The sequence below is a fragment of the Mus caroli genome, unplaced genomic scaffold, assembly GCF_978045245.1.
Source record: "Mus caroli unplaced genomic scaffold, Mus_caroli_1 scaffold_16, whole genome shotgun sequence".
NCBI classification, from domain to species: domain Eukaryota; kingdom Metazoa; phylum Chordata; class Mammalia; order Rodentia; family Muridae; genus Mus; species Mus caroli.
This window is the reverse complement of record NW_028227271.1, coordinates 46,507,157-46,534,244: the sequence shown is the minus strand read 5'-3', so window position 1 is coordinate 46,534,244 and position 27,088 is coordinate 46,507,157. Positions and strand designations below refer to the sequence as shown.

The 27,088-nt window shown below is 47.9% G+C and overlaps 1 protein-coding gene across 1 annotated transcript in view; it reads left to right on the top strand.

Annotated features, from left to right (window-relative positions):
• The window catches only part of Zhx2 (zinc fingers and homeoboxes 2), a 142,099-nt gene that overhangs the window by 96,519 nt on the left and 18,492 nt on the right, over positions 1 to 27,088 (top strand). The gene's annotated exons all lie outside the window — the stretch shown is intronic.

Here is a 27,088-nt window from a genome sequence, read left to right as displayed (position 1 = left end):
GGGAAACCTGAGGAAACACTTCCGCGTAAACCGGAAGAGCTGCTAGAGAGGGAAGCCCTGGCTCCTGTTGACTTCCTTTCAGTTTGGCCTGACGCTGCTGCAATGAATGTTTCCCCCCCAACCCCACACCCTCACTGCACCCAGGAATCAGAGACTGAGGCTCCAGAATTAATTGTTACGAGCACTCTGCTCTGAAGCCTGGCTCACACCTTCCAAAACTGAAGGTGGTTCTCAGTGTTGTTTCCGAGTGCACTTGGCTCTACCCCAAGTGTACTCACCAGGCCTCCCTGAACTCCGTGGGCAACTGGGAACTTGCCTGCCCGGGCGGGCGGGGCTGAAAGACCAATTGCTGTCTCAAGTTTCCTGTATGGCTTCCTCCCTTCCATGGCTCACTTGGTTCTAACTTGCTCTATCATTGAAAACTTCTTCTGGGTTCCAGAAATCTGTGGCACTGAGCCAACAAGGGGCTTAGAACTTACCTTTGTGGAGGCTTAAAATTTGAGCTCTGTAACCAAAGGGTCTAAATTTAGTTGAAAGCAACTAACATTAAAAGGGGGAGGGGCAACTTTATAAATACTCATTACTGTTTACAGATTTGTATACTTGGGAGTTTCTGAAAATAATTTTAATATCCATCATACTCAGTCACCTCCTGCCCCCTCTTTCTCTTGTCCCACTCACCCCAACTTGATTTTCCTCCTGGTTCCCTCTTACCCAAGGCAGAAGCCTGGGAGGTACCCACATGGTGTATTCTTACCTCCCACACTCTCCACTGTCTCTCTGTAATATAAGCCATCACATAAATCTTGCCTCTGCTGGGAGTTTTTCATTTCTTCCTCCCATATATATCTTCCTCCTGGGGTCAGAGAGATCTTTAAAGACATGGGCTCTGTCTTGCCTAAGTCCTTCTAATCTCCCTGGGAACACCCCCATTCGTACCACTTATATACCCTATAAGCATCTGTCTTCCCACTTTGGCAAAGCAACCTTTGAGATCTGATAACTTCTGTCCTTGTCTGCCATGCAGAGCACCTCTTCTGGGCTCCTCAAAACCCAGTCCTCTCTCATACACAATAAGGAGAAGCAGTTCCCAGTGAAAGCCACACTGCTCTCATTGGTCATTATTCAGAGCTCTGTCCTGGGCGTTCCATGGGATCTTCAGTCCCAACACAATTCCCAAAGGATGTCTCCATGTTATCCTGGTTTTACAGATGAAGGTTGGTTCACAGCAGGGGTTGAGAGTTCAGTGAGCTGCCTTAAAACACATAGGGCATGTTATAGGATTGGTGTAAGAAAGAACCTCAGTCTCCCTGACGGTTTGTGTGTCCATCAGTTCAGCATTCTGCTGAGTGCCTTGGGTGGTGCCTGTGTGGACATCATGCGTGTGGAGTCAGACATCTTGACTCCTCGGGCATCAATACCATATACTCCATTCATCAAAAATGATCTAATGAGCAGCTTTCAATATACACAGAGTTGTGTGGCCACTACCCAATTTTAGAAGGTTCTTATCACTCCAGAAAGAAACTCCTGTCTTTATAGCTTGGTTCCTTCCACACTTGCTGCCTCAGCCCAGCTCCTGAAGGCCAATGGCGCTCTCTCTCTCTCTCTCTCTCTCTCTCTCTCTCTCTCTCTCTCTCTCTCTCTCTCTCTCTCTCTCCACCTTTGTAGACCTGTCCATTCTGGATGTCACAGAAATGGAGTCAGACCGTATGGAGAGTCTTTTGTGACTGGCTTATTTCACTTGCCACAGCATTTTTGATGTCTCTACACGTTGTTACATGTATTGGTGCTTTGTTCCTTTTGCCAGAGAGCATGGCACTGTGTGTGTAGATAGACCATACACTGGCAGACGCTTTGATTGTGGAGAACAGTGCAGCCAAGAACACCACATACACCTGTAGCTTACTTAATTACTTCCATCCCGTTAGCTCCCAAATGAATGAGATTTGACTGTGATTTATTTGTTTAGCTTGGGCACAGATGACTGGGGGAATTACCCCTCGTCTATTTTTCTAATAGCTACTTCTCCAGCTGTGCTCCCCCAAATGCCTGCTGCTTTTCTCTCTCCCAGGCTAGGTCTGCTCCATCCACCTGTCCCCAGAGTCCATCATATCTAATGGAGACCTCCTGTTCCCGCCCTTTTTCTTTCCTCCTTTTTCCTTCCTCCTTTGTTCTTCTCCTCTCCACTTTGCCTCACCTGCTACCGGCATCCCGGTAACTCAAACTTCACACACTTCTATTCTTCCCCAAAACTGTCTGTAGCCACTTTTATTTAACCAATAGCTTTACACTCGGGAGCAAAGTTTGCATAGCATTACTTCATGTACTTGAGGATCTGCTGCTAGTCAGGGACAGCCAGATTTGGGGGGGGCGGGGCCTGAGGGGACAGTATTTAACATTTGAATATATAGCAGCACCAGACCAGCCCCCAACATACAGCTTTGTGTAGCAGAGGCTTGGATTTGAACCTGTTTCTTCCAAAACCTATTCCAGGCACTTCTTAACAGTTCCCATGGCACAAATGATAGTCCTATGGCCTGGCTGGCAGAAACTAGAAGAATAGCGTTCATGATCTTGTATCCTGCCCCAGAGGCTTCGTGTGAGTAAGCAGAGGATGATCGCCAGCATTTTTGCTGTCCTCCCTGCAGGAGCATGCAGAGAGAGAAGTCCCAGGCCTTTGGACCTCAGCGGACCAAACCCACCGGGTTTTGAGATGCACATAAAAGCCTGGGTAGCATCCAAAATGGAAGGTTACATGTGACATGCTTTAATCTTAGTCACTTGTGGCTCTTTCCTGAGCCTGTTACCTCCTTCCCTGGTTTCTTCAGGACAAAGAAAGTATTGTGACACCGTCAGTTGTTGGTAGAGAGACAGACACACAAGCACCAGATCCTAGTGATCTGTCAGTTCTAATGAGGGATCTGTCCTTTAACTACAGCCTTAATGCATGAGCTGACTCAGGGAGCCAGCCCTATTGGATGCTCCGTCCTCTAGTTGCTGAATAACAATTTCTCCTGACTTTTAAAACAGAACTCACACTGATGCTTCTTCTCCTGTCTAACTTCTTATCCCTTGAAGTCTACTCGAGTTTGGGAGAAAAGATTGTGTGTTGGTGCATTCCAAGTAAAGCTGCTGGCATCACTGAGGTGCTCAGAGAAGGAGGTAGCAAAAAGCAGGCAGGCAGCCAGCAGGATGGGGATGGGGGTGGGAGGTGGGTACTGCAGCTCTCACCTGGCTGCCTGGTCCTGGCAGTGAATCCCCTGCCAAGTTGGCAGGGTGGAGATGGCACCATACACTAAGCCAGAGGGGACAGAAAAGCACTCTCAGCACTCGAGTCCCACAAGCCGAGGTCACAGTAACAAATGGTGACTCTGGTAGAGAACTTGACAGTCAGCGACAGCTGGAGCAGACGGCATTTGTCCTCAGCTCACAAAGCACAGGGGCTTGTCACTTATTTCTCAGCCACGCCTTCAGCACACACACACACACACACACACACCTACTCTGCCCTGGCCTCATTTCAGCCTCATTGCCAGCTGCTGCCATTTATGGGAGCAAAACATGGGTGTCCCAAGCTGCTGGGTTCTCCCCTCTCTGTCCCTTCACACACACCCCCATTTGTCACCCATTCACACTTAACCAAACTCTAGCTAATTAAAGCTCACAAGCGGTTCCTTTCCTGAAACAATGGGCTTCTCCTCAGGCAGCAAATCTTACAGCTAATTCAGACACTTCCACCAGAAAATGCTTCCTCCTCCCATAGCTTTGTCATCCTAGGTCTTCCATCTCTGCTATCAAGTCACTCCAAACTGCCCTGGGGTGGGGCATCCCTTTAAGACTCTCCCAAACAGGAGTATCCCATCTTCCTTCTTTGCTTTCTCCAAATCTGAGTATTGACTGGATCTGTCCTGTCTGGCTCTCTACAGCTAGAAAGAAGCATCCTGGAGCTCCCATCTTATTCTGCTGGCTCTGAGAGGTTCTGATGATCCTGGATACTTTCCTCTAAGTCAGTGGTTCTCAACCTGTGGGTCTCAAATTCCCTGGAGGTCGAATGACCTCCCCACAGAGATCACCCATCAGATCTTTATTTGCATTATGACTTATAACAGTAGCAAAATTACAGTTATGAAGAAGCAATGAAATACTTTTGTGGTTGGGGGTCATCCCAGCCTGAGGGAACTATATTAAAGGGTTGCAGCTTTAGGAAGGTTGAGAGCCAATGCTCTGAGTGGCCTTGAGCCCCTCAGAGTCCTGTATAGCAGATGCTGAAGCTGAGGGATCACCCTACCAGCTATGGTTTGAATGTGACTCACAAAGGCAGTAGAACCTTTAAGGGGTTCAGTACAAAGTAACTAGGTTATAGGTCTCTAGCCTCATAAAAAGAAAAAAATTAATGCAGGCCTTGCAGGATGCATTAGTTCTCACAGAAGCGGGTTGTTATAAAGTGAGTCCACCCCACCAGCTGGACCCCTTCTACATGCAGCCGTTTACCCATTCTCCTCTCCAGCTATGTTGTGATGCAGACAGAGGGACCCTCACCAGAGGCCCAGCAGGCATGGCAACCTGGATCTCCTGACTCTAAACCTGTGAGGCAAATAAACCTTTTTTTTTTTTTTTTTTTTTTTTTGTAAAGTATCCAGCCTTGGGTGTTTTGTTATAACAACAGAAAGTGAACTAAGACACCATCTAATTAGACCCCAGGTCCAAAGTGGATCAGAGCCTGCCCTGGATGGTCCCTAAGTAGGTACCAAAAGCACTTGGGGGCTTCTAGTTCCTTTCCATGCCGTGCCTTCCTGTGCAAATGTGTTTCAGAGATAAGGCAGAAAAGCAAGAGCCAACAATGCTACTGGCATGGTTGGGCCATGAGAACGAATGAACGAACAACTGCCTTTATCTCAGCTCCTTCCCACTTCCCTCTGTCTCTTGGATTTGCTCACGTCTCTACGTTTCTCAACTCAAAGGATATAGCATACAGTCTTTGATCCTGGATACCCTCCCAGGTCTCTTCCTGGTCTATTTTTGGGAAGCAGTAAATAGATTGTAAGGAATTTCGTTAGAGTCCTGTTCTGATTATTTGGGGATTGTATTCAGAAAACCATCCATTTCTTTGCCCCTTTGATTTCTTGGGTTCACCACAGGACAACTTTTCTCTCCTGGTGCAGGGTGACAAATAAGACACACTCCGTCATTCATCCCATTGGAAATGGACCCGTGTTCTTGATTCTGGTGATCTTATTTCCTGAGGCCACTGGAATGGCTAGCGTGCAGCACTGGCTATGTCTTCCCACTACACAGTCATCTCAAGACCAAAGACACTGATAGAGTAAATCCTAGCGTGTCAGACCAGGAACAGGGGTGACGGAGCCTGGAGTCTCTGACGCTTCCGTGAAGCAGGTTCTGGATCCTGAGGATTTCATGGTTGGATATTCTCCTTGCTAGCCTCCCGCTGAACATGGCTGACCAGGCCCAGGGACCAGGGGAAGGGCAGACTATGGGCCTCTGGCCCCAATGAGTTTCACACTGCCTGCCTTGAAGTGTAAAGGCAGGTGCCAGCTCCCAGCCTTTCAGAGCATCGCCGGACTCTTTTATGAGATTACAGGCCCTTTCATCTTGCCTTTGGCCTGGTTTTCCTCCTTCCTAGCAAGGCTCCAAAGACAAGAACAAGGAGGGGGTGCTCATTCATAGCAGAGTCCCCGCTGGGCACGGTGACCTGGCCTATGCATCTTCCAGCCATGTGCTTTTTAGCAGAGCAAGCCAGGAAGGCGCGCAGAGGACAGGGTTAAGAGGGGTCTTTCCCCTGGCACCGGGAGGAAGTTGCATTGCATCCTGGGAATGCTCTGATCATGCCTTTGCTTTGTGTCTTCCACTTCAATTCAGTGGAAAGCGGCTTTGGGCCTTTTCTTTCTCTTTTTCTTCTTTCCCTAGAAGGGCTCTTTTAAGGCCAGGGCTGAGAACACAACACACCCCTTGCGTCTCTGCTTTCTGAGCGCATGAACACGCGCCGCCTTCGTTCTTTTCTGTGTTTGTTCATCGTCTTGCTTAACAAGTTGGCTTGCCTTCAAAAGCACAAACGGGGTTTCCTTCCCATGTTGCTCTCAATGAAGCACCAGGAGCTCTGCCCTCTCTGAAATCCCAATTCATCCCTTCCACCTGGCTGTTCTGTCTTTTAGCTGTTCTCCACGCAGCGTCCCTCAGCTGGCTTGTGGTTCCAACATCTAGAAACAGGACAGCAGTGAAACAGAATCCCTGTGCTTGGCATCCATGCTTCTTCCTTCCACTCATTTTGGACACACACACACACACACACACACACACCAGCTCCAGCTCCACCACTGTCCCCTCAGCCCCACCCTGCCCAGGCTGTGCACCCCAGTCCAGCAGTTGCTTTCACATCTATCTTTATGCTTCAGCCATAGCATTTCCCCAACAGGGCAGCCTTTCTTTTCAAGATCTTCTGTTTCACAAGGCTAACCCTTTATCTCTGTGCAGCCTCTGCCTCCGTACCTTCTGGCCAGAAACACCCTGGGTCTGCACTAAGAGCACTCACCCCATGCCATGTGCCCTGAGTCTGCACCAAGAGCACTCACCCCACACCGTGTATCATCAGGAACTATGCTTTAGGAATGTCCAGCCTCAGGCTCCAAGTTGGGTCACTGTGCATGGAACTTGTCCCACCCACCACATAAGGCCTCTGGACTCTGATCATATTTAGCCCCTGGTCCTTGGAGAACTCTGCAGGTGTCCCTCCTTCTAGAGAGCCACCAAACCATCACCTCCTAATCCATCCAAAATAATGACACTTAGACTCGTGCTCCTGCCCCAGAAACCACACAATATCTACACCATACTCTGATGCAACCCACGACACTTAGCACACCTCAGTCCAGAGACTCTACTATAGTGTGGAGGAGCTTTGTCTTATCCCGTCCCTGCCCCATGCTGTGATCTACATCAGTCTCCAGAATTCTGTTGAGACAGCTCTGTCCGTTTCACCTTCTCTCTCCCTCACAGACTCAGACATGAACCCTTGGGACCTGGGTCAAAGGGTGACCTGATAAAGATCCGGCAGCAAGCCATTGTCAGACCTGTATGTATGATGGCTAAAACCCCTGTGTACTCAAGTCTGGTTACTGCCTCGTCTAAGGATGTGTTGCTTCCTCCAGACAACCCTTGGGGCCATAGACATCACAAAATTACAGTCCTGCCTGTCCTACCACAATTCTCAATGTGTCCTGACATGTCTGAATCCAGAAACAAACATAACATAGACCAAGGTGGCACACACACCATTGTCCTTTCCTTAGATGGCACACACACACACACACACACACACCATTGTCCTTTCCTTGACCAGAGCAGACATCAGTAATCGATCACAACACAGATTCTGCCTAGGAGAGCCAAGGAATCCACACACATAGACTTTACCTTCACTCTGAGACTTTCCAGATCCCCTCAAATAACTTTATAGTGTTTTCAGGGTTTTTGTTGTTGTTGTTTGTTTGTTTGTTTGTTTGTTTGTTTTCTCGTTTCATGACCCTCAGGATTTGGCTACTCCTGCCTGAGCTCATCTAGCTTGTAATAATAAAACTTATAGCCAAGATTTAAGCTCTTCTCTTCCTTGACCCAGAGACTGTTATTCTCTGTGTCTCTTATTAAGCTCACAGGTTATTTTGCCCTCACCGTCATGTGAAGTCAGTACCATTATTGGCCTCATATGACAAATGAGGAAATGGAGACCTAGGAATTGTTCTCAAGTTAGAGAGTATATCCTACCTGCCTCGTCATTTCCTCGTCATGTAGGGACCTTTTTTATTAGCTGCCCCTCCCCAAGCTATTTGTTGATGACTGCAGTGGGCCCTGAGACAAAAGGAGAGTCTAGCACTGTGCTCGCGGTGGCCAATATTTATTTTGATAACTTATTTTGAGGGCTATGTACAGGGAGAGATGGAAGAATAGAGCCCAGCTGAACAATGGGATGTTGAATTGGACACTGAAGCAATGTGTAACCAGGGAAATAGGAAAGACAGAGAGCTGAAGCATGCGTGCCTCTTACTCCTCCCCTGGTGGAACCTCCCTCCTCCTCCTCCTCCCTCCCTCCTCCCTCCCTCCTCCCTCTTCCCTCCTCCATCCTCCCTCCCTCCTCAGCAAGTCTATGCTCAGCTGACAGAATCAAAGTCTGCTGAAAAGGCCAAAAGCCTTCCTCCCAGGCTGTGGGCACCCATGCCCATCACAGCGGTCCTGGCAGGATGGGCCCTCACCACCAGGCTCTCCTGAGTCTCATTGCTCCTGCCAAGACAGCCTCTCCCAGCCTGCAAGGAGTATCGGAGTCACTGCAGGCATGGTCCTATATACGTTTGCCTTTCAACATGATGAATTTCAGGTTGTGCGGCTTATGTTTATACATACAGCCCCCGCAGCCTTGGGTCCTATGTCTATGGCTTCAACTAACCACAGTCAAGAATACACAAAAGAAAATATCCACTGTAGTGACTCTATGCAGATCTATCTTCTTGTCATTCTCCAAACATACATTATAAAACATTTTACATAATCCTTACAGGGCATGCAGTTTAATAAGCAGCACAGAGATCATTTTAAAGTGCTAGGAGGTAATGTGTAGGTTCTATACAAACACGATACAGCTTCATATAAGGGACTGAATCATTGATACTCTTTGATGTGGGTCAGAGATTCTAGAACCAGTTGTCCCCAATAGCACCAATTTTTTCAGTTTCAATAACTCTTTTTACAAAAGTTGGAATCATATGTGTTTGTGTGCATATATATATATGCATATATATGCATATATATGCATTTGTATATATATACACACACATATATATATACTATGTATATGTATATATATATATATGCACATATATGTATATAGCTATGGCACATAGCTGCAGTTTTTGTCTCTTTTTTTCCTTAAGATTTGAGTTGCATACAATAAAACTTATGCTTTTTCAAGTGCAATTCTACAGATTTTAACAAATGCGTGTTATTGAAGTCTTACTACCAAAATCAAGATGTAGAACTACTCTGGCTCTCTCACTCCACTCCCGATACACCCTTGTCCCACCGTGCAGTCAGCCCTGACCCTCGACCTCCAGAGCCCACTGACTCTTCTCTCTGTACTGTGCCTCGCTCTCAGTCACATAACTGGGATCCCAGCGTGCTGCAGCTTCAGTTTTCACTTGGCGTTATGTGCATAGGTCCCCGTGCCGTTACATATTCTTCAAAGGTATTACTTTTTAATGACTGGCCGTCTCTCTCCGCACTGCATGCCCTCCAGCTCCCCACAGCAGTCTCTCTCAGAGAATAGATATGAGAGGGAGGCGGGAGGTCATGCTGGAAAGAACAAGGGCAGGTTTGATCTGATTACTGCTCATCACCTTTGATGGGAGACGCTGGCTCTCCCACCATCAGCCACGGTGGATGAGCAACACGGAAGGCAAGTGGACAATAACAAGCTCCCCGTGACAGTGACTGCCCTAGTCTCGTGTTATTGGAGCCCTGGCTGACACGGGCACCTTCTGGACTCACGGGTAGGGCTCTTGATAAGGAGCTAGAGGAGGATTGCTTCTCCTCCCTTCAGACGCCCGTGAGGATGGCAGGAGATAACTGCCTCAGAGAGCCGACCACAGAGCCAGGCACACAGGGTTTGTTCTCCTTTCTCCTGTCCTCCCAAACCCCAGCCACCACCTTCTCCTGGTGTCTTGATCCACAGACTGTAATTACTCTCACCACAAAAGAGAGAAAAAAAATACAGTAACCATAGGAAGGATGGGCTTCATAGCATCTTGTCTGTGTCCAAACACCACAGTGTACACTGCAGCAAATACATATGATATTTATTTGCCAACTACATCTCAAGAAAGCTGGGGTGAGGGGCAGAGAGACAAGTTGAGCTGCCTCCTACACTCTCAAGAGGGTTTGAAGACAGGGGACGGGAGGGAGAACTTCAGGAAAGAACAAGTCCATGAGAGGTTAGGCATCTAGAACTTTCCCCCATGGATATAAAAGGCATATGCTTAGTTCATAATAGAAGCAGGGAGTTGGGGTAATAACAGCTGTTTCTCCTAAAGTTGTCCGATGCCTCGTCTGCATGTGCGGAGGGCATTGGAGTTGCGGAAACCGTTCCCCATGGCCACCCGCATTGTCTTCTTCCTCTCCCTGGTCTCAGAATTCTCCCAGCAAAGCAGAACCGGTATCCTAGTGTGTTGCTATGGAAAAAATGGTAACATCACTTGGGAGCTGGTGAAAAAAAAGGGAGGTGGGGGTGAAGGAGGAAGAAAAGAGGGGGGAAAACCGGAACAGACAGGATTTCTTTTTAAGTGTTACTGAACTGGAAGAAACGTGAAAAACTACATGTACCCATGTCCAAAGTCAGTGGGCATTAGGTAGGGTATGTCCCTGTCCTGCGGGAAAGTCTTCATGGAACATTTTGGTACCCATTGCTCCCACACAATTCTGGGATGCTATTAGATTTCCAGATTTTCTGTTTGTTAAATGGACCGTGCAGTGGCCATTTTGAGAAATAGAATCCTATTCCTTGTGTCTTTTTGGGGGGAAGGGGGGTTGGTTGGTTGGTTGGTTTTATTTTGTTTTAAGCCAGGGCTCACATAGCCCAGGTTGCCCTCAAACTCACTATGAGGTCAAGCATGACTTTGAACTTCCGATCCTCCTGTCCGTCCTGAGTGATGGACTTTCAATCCTAAGCCTCCATTCATGGCGTATACAGAGGTGGGGATTAAACTCGGCATGTTAGGCAAGCACCCTACCAACAAAACCGATTTCCTAGCTCTTGTGGATATCTTTAAATGACCAGATTCATCTTCCTTTTTTGTTCTCTCTCATTTCCCACATCCGTTTAACTCAACTTCAACACCCATGACTTGCTTCAGAAAGTTCAGCTTAGAGCCTAGGTTCAAATCCCAGCCTTGCTCAGCCTTGCTCGGTTCTGGCTCTCTGTGCAAATTAGCAGATACTTCTTTTAAAAAAAAAAAAAATTAGGTAATTTCCTCAATTACATTAGCAGATACTTCTAAGCTTCTGTATGCATCAATTATTTTCAAAGACTGTGAAGTTCAGGGATGACATGTGACCTGGGTAGCATCGTGGCCTGCACAGAGCTGTCCTCGGGGACTGTGGGGGTCATCGTGTCTTTCATCACACAGACTAGGCCAACCAGGTAGCCCCATCAGATGTGGACTCAGGCTCAGTCATTCCTCCGAATCTGTTAAGGGTCACATGTGAGATGCCTCCATTGAGTCACCCGTTTGAACAGTGGTCCCTGGTGTTTGGGGCACTATTTGGAGAGGTTTGGAGTCTTTGGGATGGGAGACACAACTGGCAGAGTTAGGCCACTAAGGGTAGGTCTAGGACCCTTGGAAAGCTTCTGCCTCTCTCGGTTCTCCTTTACGCCCTCCACTCAGGTGGTTAGCACCTCCACAATGCTCTTGTTCCCTCACTACTTCTCCTGGAGCCTAGCTAGCTCTAAAACAAGCTGCCACCCCCCCCCTCCTTTCTCCTTGTCCACCAGGAGAAAGCTGACACTAAGTGGCCATTGCAATACATGTTAAGGAAACTCTTCAGCAACAGTGGCTACAAGTCAGACAGCCTTGCCTCTAAGAACCTGGATTTGTCAGAGAAAGCTGGTCTCCTTTGTTCTCTGCCTTGTCTGCAGTGTCTAGACTAGAGGTCTGGCTGTTACGTCACCACAAGTATCTGGCAGTAAGGAGGGGGTGTGCAGAGAGACCACGAGACACAGTGTGTGGTTCAATAAGAGCCCTGGAATTGTGTCTTGAGAGATCAAGGGTCTGAGAGAAGGACTGGAATGAGATTCAAGGGAGAATAAGAAGCCACCATTTGTCACTTCTGAATAAAAAGAGTCGGGGGATATAGAGACTTGGGGAAGAGGTGCACAGGACAGCCAGAGTATGTCTGCATGTTGAATGATTATATTAGAAAGCATGTTGTATGATTTAGATACAAGGTCACGAGTTGGAATTACATCCTTGTTGTGAGTTATTAAGGGGAGCAGGAACTTAATCTGACTGTGGCCTTTAGAGGTGGACTTTGGAGAGTGATTAAATTGGAAAGGCCATTAGAGTAGAGCCCTGGTGATTGGATCCTGGAGGGTTTATAAAAAGAGGAGGGAACAGAAGAGCCCCGCCGCTGTACATGCAACTCCTGTGAGTCTCTGCATCACTTCAAGACTTGGCCAGTGAGAAGGTCACCACCACAGCTGGGCAAGGCGATGCAAACCTGTAATCAGGGCACTTGGGAGGTGGCGGCAGGAAGGGACATAGTGACATGAATTCAAAAGTTCGAACTCTTTCAGACTATGTCTCAAGACACACAGAGAGAAAGCCAGGGGGGTAGGGAAGAAGAAGGAGAGGGAGAGGGAGGAAAATGCTGTCACCAAATGTGGCTCCCTTGACCTTGGATCCCCAGAACTGTGGCCCCCAAATCTCTTTTCTTTAGAAAGCACGTGGATATTTTGTCATAGTAATACTAGTAATTATTAAAAAAAAAAAAACAGACTAACTCACCATGAAAGGAAGCAATGTTAGTCTACCCCTGTAATCTAGTAAGACGTGAGGATGGCTTGACCTCATGTGGAACCACCTAGAAGGTTATGCACAAATAACAGAGCAAGGAGGGAATATTCCAAGTAACTCTGTGTTGTCATCCTAAGTGACAGAGAGCTTGGGGTCCCCACAGAACAAGAAAATCAGGCAGTGATTTTGCTTAGGATAAAGTCAGGGCTTGTTCAAAGGATCCCATACTTCTTTGTTGTATTAATAAGTTGAGGGCATGTCTGCTATATGCCAGGTTACATCACATATTTTACCTCAATCAACCAGAGTATTTGACTCCCACAGCAATCTTGTGAGTATTCATTTCTTGTTCCCCTTGTGGAGCAGATGAGAAAATCTGGGTACCCTTTTGTCTCTGACCTGCTTTTTGCCTCAAACAAGCTAGCTGTCACAATGCTTTTCTAGCTTCTTTCTGTGACTCCGATCCAATGACAGAAAACCTGTCTCCCCCCTCCGCCCCCCCCCCCCCGAGTGTGTGCTGTCCTCAGCCCTTGACCCTTGGCCATTCTTGCTTATTCTCTCAGGCAGGGACCTCCTTCAGTCTCTCCTCCAGTTCAGCAGGTGGGCTCAGCACTGTGTCTCCTGTGCACATACGTGGAAGGCACCAGCCTTCCAGTTGGCTGCTCATACAAAGCAAAAGCTACCAGCAGAGAACGGGTGTGAAGAAGCTCTGAGATGGATCATGGCAGAAATCCGCTTCAGCCTCCCTTTGGGGCCTTGTGGAGAAAACAGGTTCTAGCATTTTCTGCAGTGCTCAGCAGGCAGGGTCCTGGGCCTTATGCAAATGGATATGTGTGAATATGCTCTGTGACCTCTGGTGCAGCAGAGGCCTGAGGGATGCCTTTCTGTCAGGATCATTATTGTTGCTGGTACAGAGGAATGAGGGCCGTGGGGCCCAAAGGAATAGGAGATTTTCCGCAGGAGAGCAGCGGCTCTCAAAACCGCTCAGAGATACAAAAAGAATTATGCAGGAGTGGACTGCCTGCCGGAGGTTCTCTTCCAAGTTTAAATGCAAAGCATCCCTTCCTAGAATGCATCCACACTGGCCAGGCAGGGGAAGAATTCTGATGATGGTGACCATAAAAGGGGGGCTTTTCCTTCCTGCTGAATCCAAGCATGTTGCTGAAAACCCTCGTGTGTTTGGGAATAGAGAGGATGAGAAGGGGCTCAAATAGGAAAGAATGCATGTATGTACCCTCACTCCCGGGCCTTAGTGCAGCTCCAGGCTTGATCCATTCACCAAGACATCCATTCAGCAAATCCCAGTAATACCATCACCCACCTAGCCCATAGTTAGTCCAGGTGCCATCATAGACACCCCCTGCTTACCAACCTGGTAGCTGCTTTTGGTTGGGTCAGCCCAACTCTGCCTTTCAATAAACTGCCAGAGGCCACCTGCCAAAAGCCCCTTGGCCTATGGACCTATTTGTGAGCCTAGACTCCTCAGATTCTCCAGTCTCCTCATTTAAAATGAGCTCTGAATCAAGTAAGAGACCCTGCCTTATTTAAAGAAAAAAAAAGCCAGTTGAGACTCGGTAGTGGTGGCACACACCTTTAATCTCAGCCCTTGGGAGGCAAAGGCAGGTGAATATTTGTGAATTTGAGACCAGCCTGATCAACAGGGTGAGTTCTAGGACAGCCAGGGCTATCCAGAGTAGCCCTGTGGAGATAAAAAAATAACTGTAACATAAAAATAGGAGTTGAAGAAGGAATAAAAAGAAAGAGGGAAGGAGTGAGCAGGAGGAGGCAGCAGCACCTCTGCACCCAGGGTCTCATTTGTTCCTCTCCAGAGTCAGCTTAGATGCAGTTCTGTCTCTAACAGTCTTCAAGCAAATCCCTCCACCTCCCCAAGCCTCCTCGGACTAACAGGAGGCGATAGCCAGGGGCACCCAGCTATGCACCCGGTCATTGCTTTCTTCTTGAAGCCTAGGAGGTTCCAGGGTTCCTATCCTCACTCAGTAGGCATCTCCTGAAGATCCCCAAGAAGCCCACTCCTGAACTCCGAGACTCCGTGACTCTGATGTCACAGGTCTGGATGTCACAGGTCTGGAAGTGTCTTCCGAATACCTGGGTATATTACAGGTGTGCTCTCCAGTTCCCAAAGATCTTTCTGGAGAAACAATGAACGGGAGAGGACGGGGTACCTGTAAGTCAGAGCCCAAGACAGATGAGGCAGAAGGTCCAGAGAAGAGGCAGCATGGAGACCAGCAGGCGTGGGGAAAGAGATGGAGAAGAGTCATGACTGAGGGAACAGGGCCAGCTAGGGCACATCTCTGCGGAAACTGTCTCTCTAAAACACAGACAGAGCAAGGCACCCACTGTCCCTACTGAGGCAGAATGTGGAGGCTAACGCAACAGACCTTGACCCTGTGGTTCTGGTCAAACAGGGTTGAGAATGCTAGCTCTCTGCTCAATAGGAGGAAGCAATGGTGGTATCACCATGGCTGGTGGGGGCCTCTCCTCTCCTCTCCTCTCCTCTCCTCTCCTCTCCTCTCCTCTCCTCTCCTCTCCTCTCCTCTCCTCTCCTCTCCTCTCCTCTCCCCTCCCCTCCCCTCCCCTCCCCTCCCCTCCCCTCCCCTCCCCTCTCCTCTCCTCTCCTCTCCTCTCCTCCCCTCCCCTCCCCTCCCCTCCCCTCCTCTGCCTAGAGTCTTGAGAAGGTGCTTCTTCAGGTGGGCAAGGCTGCAAAACAATCACAGGCTATTATTGGGCTCAGCCATACCCTTGGGCTCATTTCCGTGGACACAGAACACCCGCTTAAGTGTAGTGGCTCAAAAAACCTTGTGGGCTTGGAGTGGGAAGTTGGGGGTCAGATACACTACACTCACATCAAGGTGAGGCTTCTGAGGGCCAGTGGGGAGTCCTTCCTGCCTCTTCCATCTACTAGGGACCCGGTTGCGTTCTTTAGCTTGCAAGACCAGTTTCAAACCATGGGAGGAAATTGTGTTCCCAAAATATAACTTGCCCCCATGGTCGATTCTCCTTCCTCTCCCCTTTCTTACCCCCTTCTCCACACTCATTGTTAATTGTACCTCCCTCTGTCCTCAAAAGGACATTTGTGGCCATATATAGGACCCACCTATGTAATCCAGAACAGCCCACCCCTCTCAGGAGCCTCAGTCACATTGCCAAAGCCTCTTTTCCGTACAAGTTAAGATTCCCAAGTTCCAGAGCTTAGACCCTAGATATCTTTGGGAGCCATTTTTCAGCCCCCCAACCCTCTGGGTCCTTGGCAAAGCATTATGAGACGGGAACACGGCTTGTGGTTGTAGTTCAAATCTACGTAGTTTTTGCTATTGAATGAATGGCTTTGTGGAGGACATTCAATCCAAGAATAAGTGTAAACTCCCAGCCTTGATCCTGGGTCTTTGAGATGAAGGGGGAGATAAAAGGGTTTGGGAGAAAGCTGTGGGTTCGGGAATGCAGAGGATCCGCTGGAGGGAGGGAGAGATCTGACAGACAGAATCTAACAGCTGCTGAAAAGCCCTGTCTCACCCTGACGCGTGCCTGGGGAGCGGAGAAAGCACACTGCTCTCTGGCTCTGGAAGATGGAGTGTGTGCCGATCCCCCGCCAGGAGGGAAATGAAAAGGTTACACCGGGATTGTCAATATAACAAATCCCAGGAGCATCTCGGCCTCTCTAAATGTTTTGATAGCAGAATTTGATGGGCTGTAAATCAGAGCAGGCCCGTCTTAAACATTTGATCGTGCCTTATTTATTTATGTATGTGACACATGCAACTAGAATTGATTCCCTCTCCTTTCAGTCTCAGGGAGATTTTTTTTTTCTTTTGCTCCTGCTTTAGAAACACATCACTCCTCTCCTGGCCCTGGGGGTGGAGGTGTCTTGGACACAATGGTAACTGCTAGGATGCTTCCTACACAGAATGCTATGCCTTGGGGAGAAAATGATCAGGAATTAGCTGCTTCAAAAATATGACTTCATCGTTGTGTTGTTTCTTTCTTTCTTTTTTAAAATAAGATTATTGTTGAGAGAAAATGAGAGGGTAAGGGTGTTCAGTGCAGAGCAGTGGCAGACACACAACAGGGCAGTTTCCTTTAAATGTGGAGGAGTCAAAAGCCACCTAGACCTCTCCCTAGGGGTTCGGGTTAACTTCGCCCTTCAACAGACATAACAGACTGTGTTTGCTTCGTGGGTATGGAAGCCAGCTGCAGAGCATCTCAAGTACCCAGTGTTCTGATGCAGGTGCTTATATGCAAGCCTGTGATGTCTCCCTCCTCTGTGTAGCAAACCCCATAGGCCAGGACTCTTGCATCTCATTTCTGAGTGTCCGAAGCAGACTCTGATGTAGTGCACTTGAGACTGAGAAGAATGAATGGGATGTATGTGTGTGTGTGTGTGTGTGTGTGTGTGTGTGTGTGTGTGTGTGTGAGTCCGAGTACAGGTCAAGGGTTAATGCTGGATATCGTTCTTGATCTAACTCCACCTTCTTTTTTGAGAATCTAGAACTCATCAATTGGTTAGATTGGAACCCCAGAGACCTGCCTGTCTCTGCTTTCCCAGAGCTAGGAGTACAGGCATACTTGATCACGTAGTTCCAGGGGATCCCAGCTGATCCCCATGATCCACAGCAAGCACTTTGCTAGCCAACCCAGCTCCACAGTCCCAGGTTATTGCTTTCAGATTAGCTTTAGGAGCCCAACTCAACCAAGCCAACTCAATTCCAGCGTGTCTTCCTGCAGCCATACTGTGCCATCCTGCCATCCAATGCCTGGCATTCTGCCTTCTACTCTTTGGTGAGGTCGTTATGCCTTGCTTTCCCTGACTCCACGTCCTCCTCCCAGTTGCCCATCATGCCCCCTCGGGAGTACCATATCCCACCCTAGTGTCATCTCAGGGAGCTGGGCTGCTTCTAGCCTCCACTGTATCAGGGAACATCCCCTCTTTACAGGATAGAGTTGGCTTCTGTCCAACCAGCAGATGCCAAGGGATGCCCTTTGTCTTGACCTTCAGCATGACCGATGCTTAGGAATGCAGGTCCCTAGGCTGTGCTCAAAAATGTTTGGGATTGATTGGTTTGGACTGAGTCTCAAGAACTGGCAGTTTTTCATCCCCCACCAGTGTGATTGTGCAACAGACGATTTGCTGACCTACCCATAAAATTCAAGCGTAGACTTAAGATAGACTGGAAAGAAGTCAGAAAATTAAGGGATGAACTCAGGGTCACCACTGGCCTACTGACAGCAATTCCTATCACGTGGGTGAGAGAAATGGTAGTAAAGACAGAGAAAGATGAATGAGTTGGAAACTGGAGCTTAGAGACAAATCCAGGACCACTAATGTCTGCATCGAATTCCACCCCCACTCCCCATGCCAGCACTGTTTCCCCCAAGACACCTCCTGGTCAGAAAACCTTGGGATAGATGGTAATGTTGTGACTTTAAAACACAAAGGAGCAATGTCTCTTCCCTTAGGAAGGATCTACCCTTGATGAATTGTAGCCCCAACTGCTAAGAGCTCTGTCAGAAAATCCAGTGGAGCTAAAAGCATCCTTCTTGACTTTGACACCTCCGGGAGAGGCTCCCTGTCAAAGCTCCCAGACAACCCTGTTATTTCCTTTGTCAGCCTCCGTGTAAGTCCCTGAAAACGAGAGATGGCTCCCACGAAGGCCCCAGGTAGGGTCTCCTTGAGCTTTCCCTGGCTTCTGAGCATCCACACCCCAGGCTTCCCGTCAGCCTTGTAGAGCAGAATCTTCCGGGCTGCTCCGAGACTTTTGCTTTTCCTACCTTGGGAACTTCAGGCCACAAATAGAGAAAAATCAGGAAATGCCACCCTTGTGACTCAGGACCTGAGAGTAAGGAGGAGAAAGAGCCAGAAGACAGTGCTAGTGTGCCAGCCTAGAGGGTCTCAGAGAGCCTCACTACTCAGGGTGGCGCTTACCTCAGCAGTAGGATCATTTCCAGGAAACCACTAGAAAATCCAGAACTGCAGGATCCGCTCCACGTGTACTGACCATAATGCGCTCTTTGAAAGATTCCTACAGTTTGTAGATAAAGTCTGTATCCCGACACTATTGCTCTGAGCCACTGACCACGCTCCTTTATCTCTCTGAGCCTCAGAGCCCACGTAAAGTCTTGGAGAAATGAAACTCTGTCTTTGGCATACACTACATAATGAGTATCTACTGTCCTTCCCTGGAGAATTGAGCGTGGAAGAATCTAGTGGTGCCTGCGTCGGAGAGCAACACCAAATGGGAGAAAGTTCTAGGTGAAAGAGTGAAGCTTTCTCCGCAACTACTCAAAGAAGCATGGGAGCTTGGAGAAAAATATCTCACTCACAGCCACCTACCTGGCTCCTGACTGTTTTGGCTTTGTTAGGATGACTGATGGATCACTTGTTGGGTCTCGAGGGCCTTACCTTCAACGATTATCCCCACTCTTCCTGACTCCCCTGGCCCCAAAGTTGTCTCTTCTGCCTCTTGGACCCTCCCTGTCTAAAAGTCTCTGACCCTCCATTGCCTGAAACATCAACCGTCAGCTCCTTAGTGCCGCTGTGCAGTCCCCAAGCCTGCATCTGCTCTCAGGGCTTAGCCTTGTCAAGCCCCGGAGGCACCTTTCTTGTTTTCAGGAGGAGGATTAAGGTCCTCAGGTCAGATGAGCTGTCATTTTCCTTCCCTGCACCCTCCCACCTTTGAACCCCTAGTCACTAGGGGAGGCTATGTGGTATGGGGTCAGATAGCATCTATTCAAATCCCAGCTCTGCCAAGAAGTGGCTGTATGTTCTCAGTCAAGACTCGCGCACTCACTGGTCTTAGCGCTCCCATGGGCGGACGTTGGAGTTAATCATAGCTACTTTGCAGAGGCATCATAAAGATTCGCCCAGGCGGTGTGGATACTTAGCATCAGCAGGTCACCTGCCTCACGAGATGAAAGAGGAAGAGGCTTCGTGGTTCAAAGCTTCCATCCACGCTTTGTGCTCCGTTTTCATCTTCTCATGGAGGGAGGTTACCCCCATCTTGTACCCGCCCCTTCCGGCTCCCTTCTTTCACATGGTGACCTCAACTCACTGCTCACAGAGAACCTTGGTCCCTGAACCCATGCCTGACGCTGACAGGTGCCTGGTCAGTCTGCCCATTCACAAGTCACTTCTGTGTCACCGAAGGGCTTCCAGATGGTAGGCAGGGCCTGGCTCCAGTGTTATGCGGTAAACTGTGCTCAGACCCCCTAGACTCGCAGGTTGAGGTTCTAATAGCCCGCTTTGTTTCGTAGTGTAGAGAGACGCTGGATGACGGTGATTGGTGTTAAGTTGAGTTGTTGTGGTGGGCCCTAACCCAGTGTGGAGGTGCCCTCTGTGAAGGGCAGTTAACCCTGTAAACAACTCTAATGAGATTCACTGAGTTTCTCCTCCTTTCCTCTCACCCCCCTCCTCCCCCCACAGAGGCAAGGACAGTTCACTGTTTTTTTGAAGTGAAGCAATATCAGTGTATTGGAGGTATGTTTGTGCCCAGTTCAAGCCCTTAGAGATGCCAAGACCACAACTCACAGCTGTTCTATCGGGGTACTGGCCATTCATTCCAGATAGAACTCTGTATCTCAATGAATTTTATCCATTCATTTACTCATTTCTATTTTTTTTATAAGATTTGGTTTTCTTTCTGTGCATGCATGTGAGCCTGCACGTGCGTGTATATGTACCACATGCATGTCTGGGGACCACAGGACGGAAAGGATATTGGATTTCCTGGAACAGGAGTGTGCAGTGTTTGTGAGCCACCATGAGGATGCTGGCCACTGAACCTGGGTCCTCTGAGACAGGAGTAAACCCTTTTAACTTCTGAGCCGTCAGGGCTACCCTCCAGCCTCTGACTTGTTTCTATTCTTGCCTGCTTTGACCAGTGCATCTCAGGCTTTGCTCGGAACACTTTAGCTTCTGTGCCAGTGAGTACCAGGCTGCAAGGTGACAACCTTGACCATGGCTCGCATGCCCAGACAGATACCCCCCCAAGCACTTGGCTCTACACACCCCCAGACCTTGCTTCCCAAGGCAGTGTTTTCCCCCAACCCTTCCAGTGAGACCCAAGAGATGAGCTCCCCAGGGGTTCCGCATAGCAGGAGCCCTCTCTGGTTTCAATCTTTTTCCTCCCTTTTAATCCACCCGAGCTTTCATGTGTGCTTGCTGAGAAAGTTTTAGAAGTTAGTGCGTGTTTTGAACCAGTCTTGGAACCCAGAAAAGTGGAACGCCTATTTCATTACAATCTGCCTTCTCTCTCGGACTCACTTAGTAGATTAGAATCATTTTGGTTCTTTCTGTAGAAAAATCCCTTTCTCTCCCTCACTCACCTCTGACTGGCGTCTCTGTTCTACATAAATGAAGTCTCTGTTCACTCCCTCTTTTTGGAAAATTAAAACTCAGATGTTCCACACCCCTTGGCCACTGGGTGAGACACATCCTCCTGTGTCAACAGTGCCCATGCAGAATGTTGGAGGCGTCCCCTTCCGGTATTCTTCCACTCACGTAGCTCAGCACCCGCCCACTACATGTGTGCATACATGCGCACCCATGCATACACTGTCAAACGTTCCTGAGAGCTTTTACCTTACCTTGCCACTCTATTTGAGTAGCTCACTACAGTCCCCACAAAAAGCTTTTCCATTCTTCTCATGCAGTTACCAGACTTATCAAGGCCAAAGCCTGGACCTGCCAGCCTTAACCACCTAGGACCCGCCCCCTGTCCTCCACAGACAGCAATGAGAAACAGGGGCTGGAGGAGATTTATTCCATAGAACCACACTGACAAGAAGAACAAGGAGGGAAACAAAGTAGAAGTCTACTGGGCCCAAGTTCACCTTCAGATCGCTAATGTGAGCTCCAAGGTTGTTTTTTCTTTTCCAATTAATTAATTTATCTTTATTTTAGGTGCTTTAGTGTTTTCCCTACATGTGTGCCTGTGAGAAGTTGTCATATCCCCTGCACCTGGAGTTACAGACAATTGTGAGCTGCCATGTGGGTGCTGGGAATTGAACCCTGGTCCTTTGGAATTACAAGTCATGCTCTTAACCACTGACCCATCTCTCCAGCCCAGAGGTCCAGGTTTAAATAAAGGGAAAGAGGCATACACAGCTAATCAGTCCTAGTGAAGGTGTGGGGCCCCCTGCATATTTAGCTCCTGCCTTTGTGTCTATCCTGCAAGCTGTCAGCAGTATGTGGTAGCTCTTTCTAGGAGACATGCCCCACCTCTAACTGACACCAAGGTCTCACCTATTCCATTCCCTTATGTGGTACTATAAGAAAATCCCCCGCCTTTAATCCCAGCATTTAGGAGGCAGAGGCAAGAAGATCTCTGAATTTGAGGTAGCCTGGTCTACAGAGTGAGTTCCAGGGCAATCAGGGCTACACAGAGAAACCCTGTCTCAAAAAAACAAAACAAAGCCAGGCAGTGATGGTGCATGCCTTTAATCCCAGCACTTGGGAGGCAGAGGCAGGCAGATTTCTGAGTTTGAGGCCAGCCTGGTCTACAGAGTAAGTTCCAGGACAGCAAAGGCTACACAGAGAAACCCTGTCTCGAAAAACAAAATAAACATTTTAAAAATTAAAAACAAAACAAAAAGAAAAGGAAAGAAAATTGCAATTCCTTAGAGGACATTTCTCAATTGGCTGATAGCCAAAGAGAGGTGTTATAGGCATGGAGTGGAGTAGGATCTTATGTGTCAGAACAAAGACTAGGAACAGATAATAGAAACAGAGACTCTTTATTAAGACACAGAAAGCACACCTGAGCCTAGAAGCAGGGCCAGAGAGCTGGAGATAGATACCAACTCAAAGTAGTGTTCAACTCTCACCCCAAGAGCAGCAAGCCTTTGTGGGTCATCCATGTAGCACCCAGCGTCTCCCACATGTCTGTATCCTGTACCATCCTGCACGTGTTCTCTCCTTTATGTGCAGCCCTGACAGGGAGAGGTTTGTAGTCTTCTGACAGCTGGTTTCTTTCATGTCAGTCTTGATGTCTCTCTCCTCACCCCACTCTCCTGCCACAGAGAGGCCCAGTGTAGCTCTTAAGAATGTCTTTACCCCTTCTAGGATGGCTGCTTATGGCACTGCCCATGAGACTGTCCCCTGTGGCAGTGAATATGGTAACTACTCCACTTGTGACTTTAATTAAATGCAAAGAGCCATATGTAGCTGGTGGCTCCCAAACCGAACAGCACAGATCTAGAGCAATATGCAATCCATAAGCAAATGAGTAGCTATGCTCTTAACCATGAAATAGAACAATTTAGTGTTAGTTACTGGAAAGTGCTTTGAAGAAAGCAAAGAAAGTGAAGAAACAGTATTGGGGAGAAGTTCACTTGCAAAGAAATGGTAGTCATGAATGCCCTCAGAGGAGCTGGGGGTGGATTATCTGACAAGAGGCCCTGTGGTGGAAGTGTCGCTCCTGCTCGAACAGCTGGAGCATGTCAGCAAAGCAGAGGGGGCATGGGTCAGGATATGCCCAAGCTTGCAGGCTGTTACAAAAGAGTGGAGTTCACTGTGGTGTGAAACCAGAGAAGCTGTGAGAAGCACCCAGAACCAGCTCTGGTCTTAACACACGTCCCTCTGTTGCTCCGGAGATGCAGCCAAGGATTTGTGGGTGGCTGTGATATAAATCCAGGCTAGAGATAATGGCAGCTTCTCTCAGAGCTGAACAGGTGCCTCTGAAGAGTAGAGTGGACAGGACTGCTGGTGAGTCGGCTGTGTAGATCCGAGGTCCAAGTGGGCAATGGCGGAGCCCTGACAGACTTGAGTGCTCATGAGGGGAGCGCATGTTTGAGGGGATGAAATTCGAAGGGGAGCGGGGGTTGGAAGAAGCCGATGTTAGCACCCAACTACAGACTTCAGCTGCAGCCCCTGCAGCCCCAAGAACGTAATCGTGCAACCCACCCCCAATATGCCAATTAAAGACAAGAGAAATGGAGAAAAGCAGAAAGAATTTTTATCCTTTTATTTTATTATTTTATGTGGATTTTTTAAACAGAGTTTCTCTGTAGTCATGGTTATACTGGAACTCACTCTGTAGACCAGGCTGGCCTCCAACTCAGAGATCCATCTGCCTCTGCCTCTTGCGTACTAGGATTAAGGGCATGTACCACCACTGCCGGATGAGAAATTTTAATCAGAGTGTTGGGAAGAGCAAAATTAAAGGAGTCTAGTGACCACAGGTTCATCTTCTAAGAATTGATACGAGCTTTGGGTTTAAAAGAGGGAAAATTGGAGCAAAAGGTGTGTAGTTAAGAAGCCCTGGTTCAAAGTATGATCCCGTGCATCACTGTCTGATAAGTGATATAATAACAAATTCATCTGTCAATCACTGTTATAGTCAGAATCCCTTCAGGATAAGCTACGCCGCCTCTCTATCAAAGATCTCACCTTAGGGTGGCCCACCCTGTAGGATTTGCCATTACTGGAATCCACAGTGACTGCAGCTTTAAGACAATGACTCTTTGTGCCTTAAATCTTAAAGGAGGCTGGCACAACTTAGATAGGGACACATGTCTTAATGATGAGCATGCCTGGGCCAAGTCAAGTGGGAGTCTGAATCAACGTAAAATAGACAGACACAGAGTGAAGGCTGAGGTGTCCAGCGTTCATCTGGCTTAGTTACCTTTGGAGCCTGAGAAAGGAGTCAGTATTTCTCAGCAAAATCAGCTTCCCAGAGTCTGACGCAAGTACAGCCAACAGAGGGATGTGGTCGCTCTCTGCCCTGCTTTTCCCATGGTGGCTCCTTGCTGCCACTCCGGAGGGACATGCACCCACTGTTGACAGAGTGCTCCATCCAGAAAACACCAGTGTCCCAGTGACAGGGAGATCAGGCTCTTGTGCTCACCAGGGGGCACTGGCCCTTTCCTGAGTCCTATGCAGTTTGGCCCCTGAGCCCTAGTGTCTCACAAAGTTGCCCGTTATATAGGTTCTTCACTTCTGCCCTTGAGTCCTGTCCTAAGTGGAACACAAAAGCTAGTAAGTCATCTCTTCCGTTCACTTCTCCTAGATGTGAGATATCCTTGTCTCCAAACACCCTCGTCCTCATTCTAAATATACAATGACAATAAAAGTAGTCACAAAGTAAATGACATTGAGATGCCAACAATGGCCCAGCCCAGCAGTTCCCTAGAGTTCTGGTGACCACACCTTTAATAAGCAAATTGTTCCTGTGGCCACACTAATATTTGTTTGATGCAGTTCCAATCAAAATTCGAATAGGATTGTATTTTGCTGTTGATTCTGATTTATGAGAATAATCAACATATCCAAGAAAGGGTTGGGGGGAAGGAGCAGGGAGGAGCAAAGAGGAAACACCATGATGTTAACATGCACTCCAAATATTTAGAAAATAAATTAATCGTAAGCCCCAGAAGCTAGACCAGATGTGGACTGGGCACCTAGGAACAAGCTGTAGTAAATGTAAAATGTAGTATGCGGTGAAGGTGTTTCGTACACCCTGCCTAACACAGGCTGCTGAGATAACCCACACTTGCTCAAGGAAAAGTGGTTGTTGTACTTAACTTGAGTGTGTTATACTTAACTCAAGATAAATTCAGTGCTGGTGACCCAAATGTAAAACAAAAACCATTCAGTTGGCAGGAGTTGGTAGCAGGACACCTATAACGCCAGCATTTAGGAAGCTGGGGCTGGAAGCCTGCTGGGAGTTTGAGGTAGGCCTGAGCTGTACATAGCAAGCAGCCATGGCTTACTAGCAAGGCCCTATCCTACAAAACAAAAGCAAGCAAACAAGCAAAGTTAAGCAAAAGGCTCTGAAGAAACCGTAGATTCCTTATTAGGAATTAGTCAATATGATTTAAGTGAATGGTCAGCATGTAAAAAGAGGAAGCATGGATTAACACATCATCTAAAAAAAAAACCAAAAAAACAAACAACAGGATTTCCAAATAGTAAACCATAATGAAAGAAGCCACAAAAGGAAAAAAAATGATTAATTTGTTATCTAAAACTTAAGATTTCTATATGTTAGACTTATAAAAATACCCTCATAACAGCTGGAAGGCAAACTTAAATTTTGCAGCAGGTGTATTAAAGCACTTGTACAAATTAGTAATAAAACCACTGAGCACCACTGTAAGGGAGTGACATTAAGAAAAAAGGCCATTCACAAAGAGAGAGTATAAATGGCCAGGAAGCCTTTGAAAACAATGCAGCTTTTGCAGCAGTCAAACCCATGGGAAGGTAAGGGGATGGCTAGTCGGCGGGTAAAGCCCTTGCTGTGTTCAGATCCCCAGAGCCCACATAAGGCCACACATGATAGTACCTGTCTATGATCTCAGTATCCCCACGGTAATGTAGAAGACAGAGACAGGAGAATCCTCAGAAATTCTCCATGAGCTAGCCTGTCACACAGACCAGTGCGCAAAAAAAAGACCTTGTCTCAAGCAAGTAGAAGTCAAGGGCTAACTTCCTGAGTTTGTCCTCTGATTGCTGTACACATGCAATAGCAGTTACACACCTACACACACACACACACGGGTGGGGGGATGTTTTGTGTTTTTAAAGTATAGGGGCTAGCAAGATGGCTCAGCAATTAAGAGCCCGAGGGGCTATCCTACAGGAGCAGAGTTTGTTTCTCAGCACCCACATTAGGTGGCTCACAACTGCCTGCAGCGGCAGCTCCAGGAGATCCGATGGCCTCTTCTGACTCCTGCAGGGATCCACACACAAGCACGCACATAGGAATAAAATAAACTTCTTCTTTTGTTGTTGTTGTTCTAAATCACAGATACGTCTTGAAACAGTTTTCCGTATCTCATTGTCAAGGCCCTTCGGTGGTAGTGCTTCATGGACGCTGAGCTGGGGAGTCAGAGCCTCTCAGGCATAGCCAGAGGAAAAGGCCATCTGAGGCAAAAATGCAGTCACGTGAGTCAGGAGAACCGTTTCCAAGCCTGTGTCCAAAGGCAGTTTATGACAGCCCAAACTGAGCCAACCATGAGAGCACAGGCCCGAGATCCCAGCACTCAGGAGACTACAGCAAGAGAAGCCAGACTTCACGGCCATCCTAGGCTGTGCTGGGGAGGGCAAGGCCACCCTAGAGTCACAAACATACAAAACAGTGTCGCGTCCCTATAATGCAATACCATGCTGCCCCTTTAAGTGAAAATGGGCTACTATTTGAGAGGAAGAAGGGAAGGACTTCACTTGGAATAGTGGTTCACATCATTCTTTATACAGGCCCTACATTTTCTATACTTGTGTTTTTATGATCTGAAGCAACGTGTCCGCATCTATTTTTATTTTTACTGGGTTTTGTTTGCTTTTGGGGGTTTTGTTTTGTTTTGTTTTTTGGGTTTTTTTTGGTTTTTGGGGTTTTTTTTTTTTGGTGGTTGTGTTTTGGGACCGAATCTCACTATTTAACTCAGGCTAGCCTTGAAATGACACCCATGATCTCAGTGCCTCAGCCATCTGAGTACATGCCTCACAGGCAGGTGTCTCCACACCAGGCTCTCTTACAGCATTGAAATGCCATGGAAACCCATCT